This window comes from Tachysurus fulvidraco, chromosome 6 (genome assembly GCF_022655615.1).
Source record: "Tachysurus fulvidraco isolate hzauxx_2018 chromosome 6, HZAU_PFXX_2.0, whole genome shotgun sequence".
In the NCBI taxonomy this organism is placed as follows: Eukaryota; Metazoa; Chordata; class Actinopteri; order Siluriformes; family Bagridae; genus Tachysurus; species Tachysurus fulvidraco.
Window position 1 is genome coordinate 6,065,592 of NC_062523.1, and position 6,000 is coordinate 6,071,591.

The 6,000-nt window shown below is 39.2% G+C and overlaps 1 protein-coding gene across 2 annotated transcripts in view; it reads right to left on the minus strand.

Annotated features, from left to right (window-relative positions):
* The window catches only part of LOC113653095 (zinc finger protein 385B-like), a 44,295-nt gene extending 38,710 nt beyond the window's left edge, over positions 1 to 5,585 (minus strand). Inside the window, exon 1 of one of the 2 annotated variants that reach the window (XM_047814922.1) lies at positions 5,244 to 5,383. The gene's annotated coding sequence lies outside the window, so the exon portion shown is untranslated. Of the gene's footprint in view, positions 1 to 5,243; positions 5,384 to 5,457 lie in introns of those variants that run through there. The other variant, XM_047814921.1, reaches the window with a different exon arrangement.
* Between the last annotated feature and the right edge of the window lie 415 nt (positions 5,586 to 6,000).

The following is a 6,000-nucleotide window of genomic DNA, read 5'->3' on the forward strand; positions in this document are numbered from 1 at the left end:
TTCAAACAACGGAGACCCCACCTTTAAGCACAAGCATTTTGTTAGCAAACTAGCAAGTTAGCAAAGTAATATGATTTTCCACACAGTTTTTGAAATGTAAATCCCTAAAGAGCTTATCAGCTGTCAGCTACACACTCTCACCCTTCCCTTGTAACATTTTTAGGGCATGAAAGGAATCTGACAAGGTCGCATTAAATGGTACTGGAAGACGGGGCACGTCCGTGTGTGTTTGGTTAGCGCTAATTTGATGTCCTTTTAGTTCCCCTCTACAAAATATTCAAAAGCAGTAAATGGGAGCTCCAAGGTCCCTTTTCTGTTTTTTTAAATCATTAAATATCTCCTACATATTTGGAGGAATCCATCAGAAATCACTGCAAGTTTTACAACAAGGCCATTCACTTAATATTTTACAACAATTGAGGGTTGATGAGCATCGTAATGGTGGGTTTATTTCTAGACACGCCCTGCTACAAATCCACCATTTAGCTCACTTTATTGTGTCCAATAAAGCCAGGCTGTGTGTTTTATTGGCGTCGTATAAATCAAGACAGCGTACGGACACAACTCGGCTGAGCTCGCCTTGCCAAAAGCGGTGGAGCCGCAGCCAAAGCTTCCATCAGCTTATTTACACACCGGATACCCGATAGCCTCTGTGGCACTATCACACACCAGCGGCCTCCTGCAGAACAGAATTGATCAGCGATGCAGCTCGTAAATCTCTGATTAACAGGCGTTAGCGGATCCTGGCTCAGACGTACAACTGATACAAAGCCACAAATGCCATTTTAGAGGAAGATACCGTGCCTGTTGTCATTAGAAAAATAGAAAACACTGCTTTCAAGGTACTACAGATTCACCACAGGTCCAAAAGTTCACTACCTTTTTACCAATAAACCTGTGTTCCATTCTGCCGGTGAAATAGAAATGTCTTATCGGACATTTTCAATTAGTATAAACAAACAAATTATTTTCAGGCTACAAGTCTGATCTTAAATGTTTAGTGTAAGACTTGGGTTTTTCCCTCTGTTGATAAATTACACAGAATCTCAGTAGTTATCGAGAACACCTTCAGATTTTAGTCTCGTTTGAATAAACACTTGGGGCATCTCAGAGAGCAGAAATGGGTTTGATATCACCAGTTACTTTGAAGATAGAAATCTTTGTGTGGACAAAAAACTTAAAAAGCTTACTTTTTGTGAGTGTCTACTTTTTCTGAGTGTCTACTTTTTGTGAGTGTCTACTTTCATATGAGCTTCATATTAACCAGCACTGTGTATGGAGTTTGTATGTTCTCCCTGTGCTTTCGGGGTTTCATCCTGGTACTACGGTTCAAAAACATGAGTTCTGGGCTGACCGGTGTCTCTAAATTGTCTGTAGTGTGTTAATGAGTGTGTGTGTGTGTGATAAGATACGATACGATACGATACGATACGATACGATACGATAAGATACGATAAGATACAATAAGATACGATAAGATACGATAAGATAAGATAAGATACGATAAGATATACCTTTATTTGTCCCACAATGGGGAAATTTCTCTGTTACAGCAGCAAAAAAATATAAAAAAGAATATAGACATAATATAACATACAGTATATACAAAAACAAAAATGTATAAAAAGAGTAGTGGTTACACTGAAGACACATAGGAAATTCTGCCCTGTCTGCCCTCTGTGTCAGAAAAATTTATGGATATTTCCAGTAAAATAATCAGGACAGATTTTTCTTTCAATTCCAAGAATCTCTCTGAATTCTCTATAAATTGACACATTGAATAAAGACAAAAAGAGATATCAAGGTAAACGTGGAAGCACTACAATGTTTCCTACATTCTAGTTTATTTTATTCACAGAATCCCAAGCATTGCTTCTGAGTAAATTCCTAGTTAGTGTTGGTGGTGTTTACCTTCAGTCATTACCCTACCCAAGGACAGGGTGTTTGCTCATGTTGGCATGTCCTGAGTCCTGCAAGTCAAATGAATTAGCACATTGTTCATTCATTCATCTTCTGTAAGCAGTTTAACCAGTAATTCCAAAGCCTGGCATAGGAATACTGTGTAATACTGGGTGTGAGGTTGGAATACACAATGTCCATCCCAGGACATCATGCACATATTCACACACTCATTAATACCTACATACAATTTACTCTAGAGTTGCCTTGCCAAGCCGATGGATCCACCAGTGGCAGGAAACCAGAGAACCAGGACAAACATGTGTAGACAGTATCACATGCTCAGGCTCAAACCCCAGAGGTGGCAATGCTACACACCGTACCAGCATGCTGAGATAAAGTCTCAGCTCAGTGGTTAAGATATTGGACTACTGCTTGGTAAGAACCACCAATCTGCTACTGCTGGGCCCTTGAGCAAGGCCCTTAACTATCAGTTGTATAAATAAGAGTGATGTGAGTCGCACTGAATAAAAGTGGCTCCAAACATACCATGAATGGGAATGCATTTTTGAACTGGAGTGATGGAGATGAGATTGAGGAGATGTTTGAGCTAGAATTTAGGATATACAGAAGAAAATGAGACAGCGAGAAAACTCCTCGGAGGTGCCTTGATTCCTGGTTGATTTATTCCTGGTTGCTCATGTGATAAATACAAATACTAATATTTAATATTATTTTTAAAAATGCCTTATATAATAGAGAATTGTCGAACCTGGCTAAAGTCAGACAGAAAGAACAAGACTGTGGGAATAATAACAGCTAATAAAAACACAATATTGGTTTGTTTATAATTCTAACATTTTGCAGATGTGTTTCGGAAGTGACAGGTGGAAAATTACTCATTTAGCTCCCATAGTGGAAGTGAAAATTCATTTCAGACCCCGACTACAGCTCTCGGCACAGGAGACACTGCTGCGCGAATGGATTTCCCTGAGAATGTGCAGAGCCTCCGAGTTACGCTTTGATGTATCGCATACGGACGTAAATAATAAAATTACCCCGTTCACCGTTCTGCATAATAAACAAGCCGGTTTCAGACTTCTGTTTGAAATACAGGAAATGTTGAGGTCTCCTCTGAGATTTCACAAGAGCGTGCGCTCACATCAGCAGCTCGCTTACTTCACGGCAAGGAGATACACAGCGTGTTAACCACGAGAGATACAGTGTCGATGTGAAGGTCAGTCAATGTCATTGTGAAGGTCAGTGACTCTAAGGAAACATATTATTAATAATAGATCAGTTTCTCGTTAAATATATTGCAATTCTGGTTACAGCTCATTACAAGTTCCCATAAAAAAAAGCATTTATACAAAAACCAATAAAGAACAAGCTACACAAGTTACAGTGAAACAACCGGGAATGGAACAACATGCAGTCATAAAGCTGCAATTTATTTATCTGTCAATCTTCGACATTAAAACATGTATTAAAATAGTTCGGTACTTTTTTTTTTGGAGTTTGATATAAAAGTTGATAGATTAGTTCCTGTTTCACTGTAGTCTCAATAGACAATAAGACAAGTGCTGACACTACAAGTGGTTCTTTAAAGAGGAATCAAATTCACAAAAATGTACTGGGAAAGATAACCATCCACACACAAACACACACACACACACAAACACACTTTCACACACACACACACCCCTATCTCAGACACACAGTCAATTTTCTTCACTGTGTTGTTTCCCAATTCTATAAAGCAATTGGAAATTCTAAAACATTACCAAGCAAGAGAAAAACATGACAACTGCACCTCACTTAAGACATCCAAGATACGCCTGATTTATAAAGCATCATTATTTCCATTCAGGCTACCGTGGGCTATTTTTTTCATTCGGGGTGTAAAATTTGCATGTCCAATATTCGCCAATTGCTTATGAGACATATCACCTGATTCCACCCCAGAATTCTGGACTAGTGTATAATACTCCAGTTCAATAAAGTATTCCACTGCTCCTTGTGGGAAAAGGTAAGTGGAGCAGCGGTAGCCTCAATGTGTCAATGTGCAAATGCAACCTTTATAACCTTTATATAGACAAATGGGCTTTTATTTTGAAAGGGTTCTGGTTCACGAGCTCTAGCTTTCGGAGGGATTTTGATTTAGGCTGTGGCATTTGGGGGTCACATCATCAGTCTCACTGTTGACTTTGTGGTTGTTGTTAGATTTTTATGCATTTGTGTGTCAAAGTTCCCATGGCCCGATCACTGAACACATTTCTTTCTATTGACCAATCACTGATCACCCTTGTCTCCAGCAAACTAATCATGTGGCTAATCATCAATGACTAACCACCAATCACAGTTGTTCCTACTGACTAAGCATAAATCATTATGGTCCACAACAACCAATCAAACAACAATCACAGTTATACTGTGCAACTAATTACTGATTAAGTTACTGACTAAGCAACGAATCACCATTGTCCTAAAACAAATAATCATTGAACACCATTTTCCCAATGGATAATTCCAGTTGTTCCCAAGGACTAATCACTGATCACTGTTGTTCCCAAGGACTAATCACTGTTGTTCACAAGGACTAATCACTGATCACTATTTTCCCCCAACTAATAACAATCACGATTGTTCTCAAAACTGATCCCACTTCCATGTTTTAATGGTCGTCATTTAAAAATCATATTTAGAGTAATAAAATTAGTTATTGTTGTTATTCCATCCATAACAGATTCCTTCATACCTATTTCCCACTGCCTCTTTTAATCTCTGTTTGAAGAAAAGACTTCTCTTTCTGTCTCTTTTTTTTTATAAGCAAGACCTCATAATCTAAAATATCTCATAATCTACCATCTGATATAACTCTTAGAAATCCCCATGCTGCAGGTTAGTCTAGTGCGTTATAGGGCGACTTCTTGAGACCTTTCTGAGCATGCGTGAGCTACTTTCTCCTGGAAAGATCTGTGCGTAAATATCACATAAACTCCACACATCGGTTCAGCTCTTCTGTGAACTTCTCTCCTGCTGATGGCAGATTGAGACTCCATGCCTTTTATCCACTGCATCGCACTGTGCCTGTGCACTTTAAAGGATAAGGCAGAAAAGCATTTACTTGTTGTCTGTGAGACGATGCAATGATAAACCCACCCAGGTACAGGTGAGAATGCGCTTTTATACACACACAGACATCCCTAAGCACTAAGTAACCTGGATCATTAGGATCATAACAAGTACAACATAACGTGCAAAAAGGGGCAGAACATTATTATTATCATATATATATATATTAACTTTTTTTTCATCATAAATATCCAGAGATATGTGCACACCTTACACCTGTGTTTGATCCTGGGCACCTTTTACAGCTCGCGCACATCCCCAAAAAAGATCCTTCTTCAGCGCGCGCATCATTCAACACACCATAATAAAACTACTGAAGCCGGGAATAACATTCAAATATACAGAAAATAATAACAAATAATAATAATAACAATACAACCTTCCAGCAGTTCCCTCTGATTAAAACTGGTGACAGTTACTGACCTTGTAGGGATACGAGCTGATGTACTAAAGTTCCTGCAGCAGGTCGGACGGCGCGCGGAAGCTTTTCTCAGCGAGGTTTGACACGCGCGCGCATTCGTGCTTGCGCCTTTAAGCGGCAGCGCGCCGCGTGAACGCGCTTGACTCCAACATACGCGCCTGACAATATTAGGGCAGTATAATATCTACATTTTAAAAGAACAGACATCTCAATGGTGAAATTAAGTTTAAATTGTATTCATTAGACCACCGTATAAGATTTATTATAGCTGGGTGATACTGTAGTGTAACATCACTATCATGATAAGTTAGCATAATAGTATAACTTCCCTATACACATATGAAATATTTAATACTTTTATAAAACTACTCTGTTTCCTATTTTCGGTTTGTAATTTTCCTGTTTTCCGTGCTGAAAACGTTTCACAGGTCCAATCGCGGGGAACAGGGACGACGGGATTGGATGCCAGCCCTTCACGTGGACTAGGTGTACACCAAAAATGAGAGGACCCAGAGGACACCCTTGAGGAGAACTCAAAGTCAAGA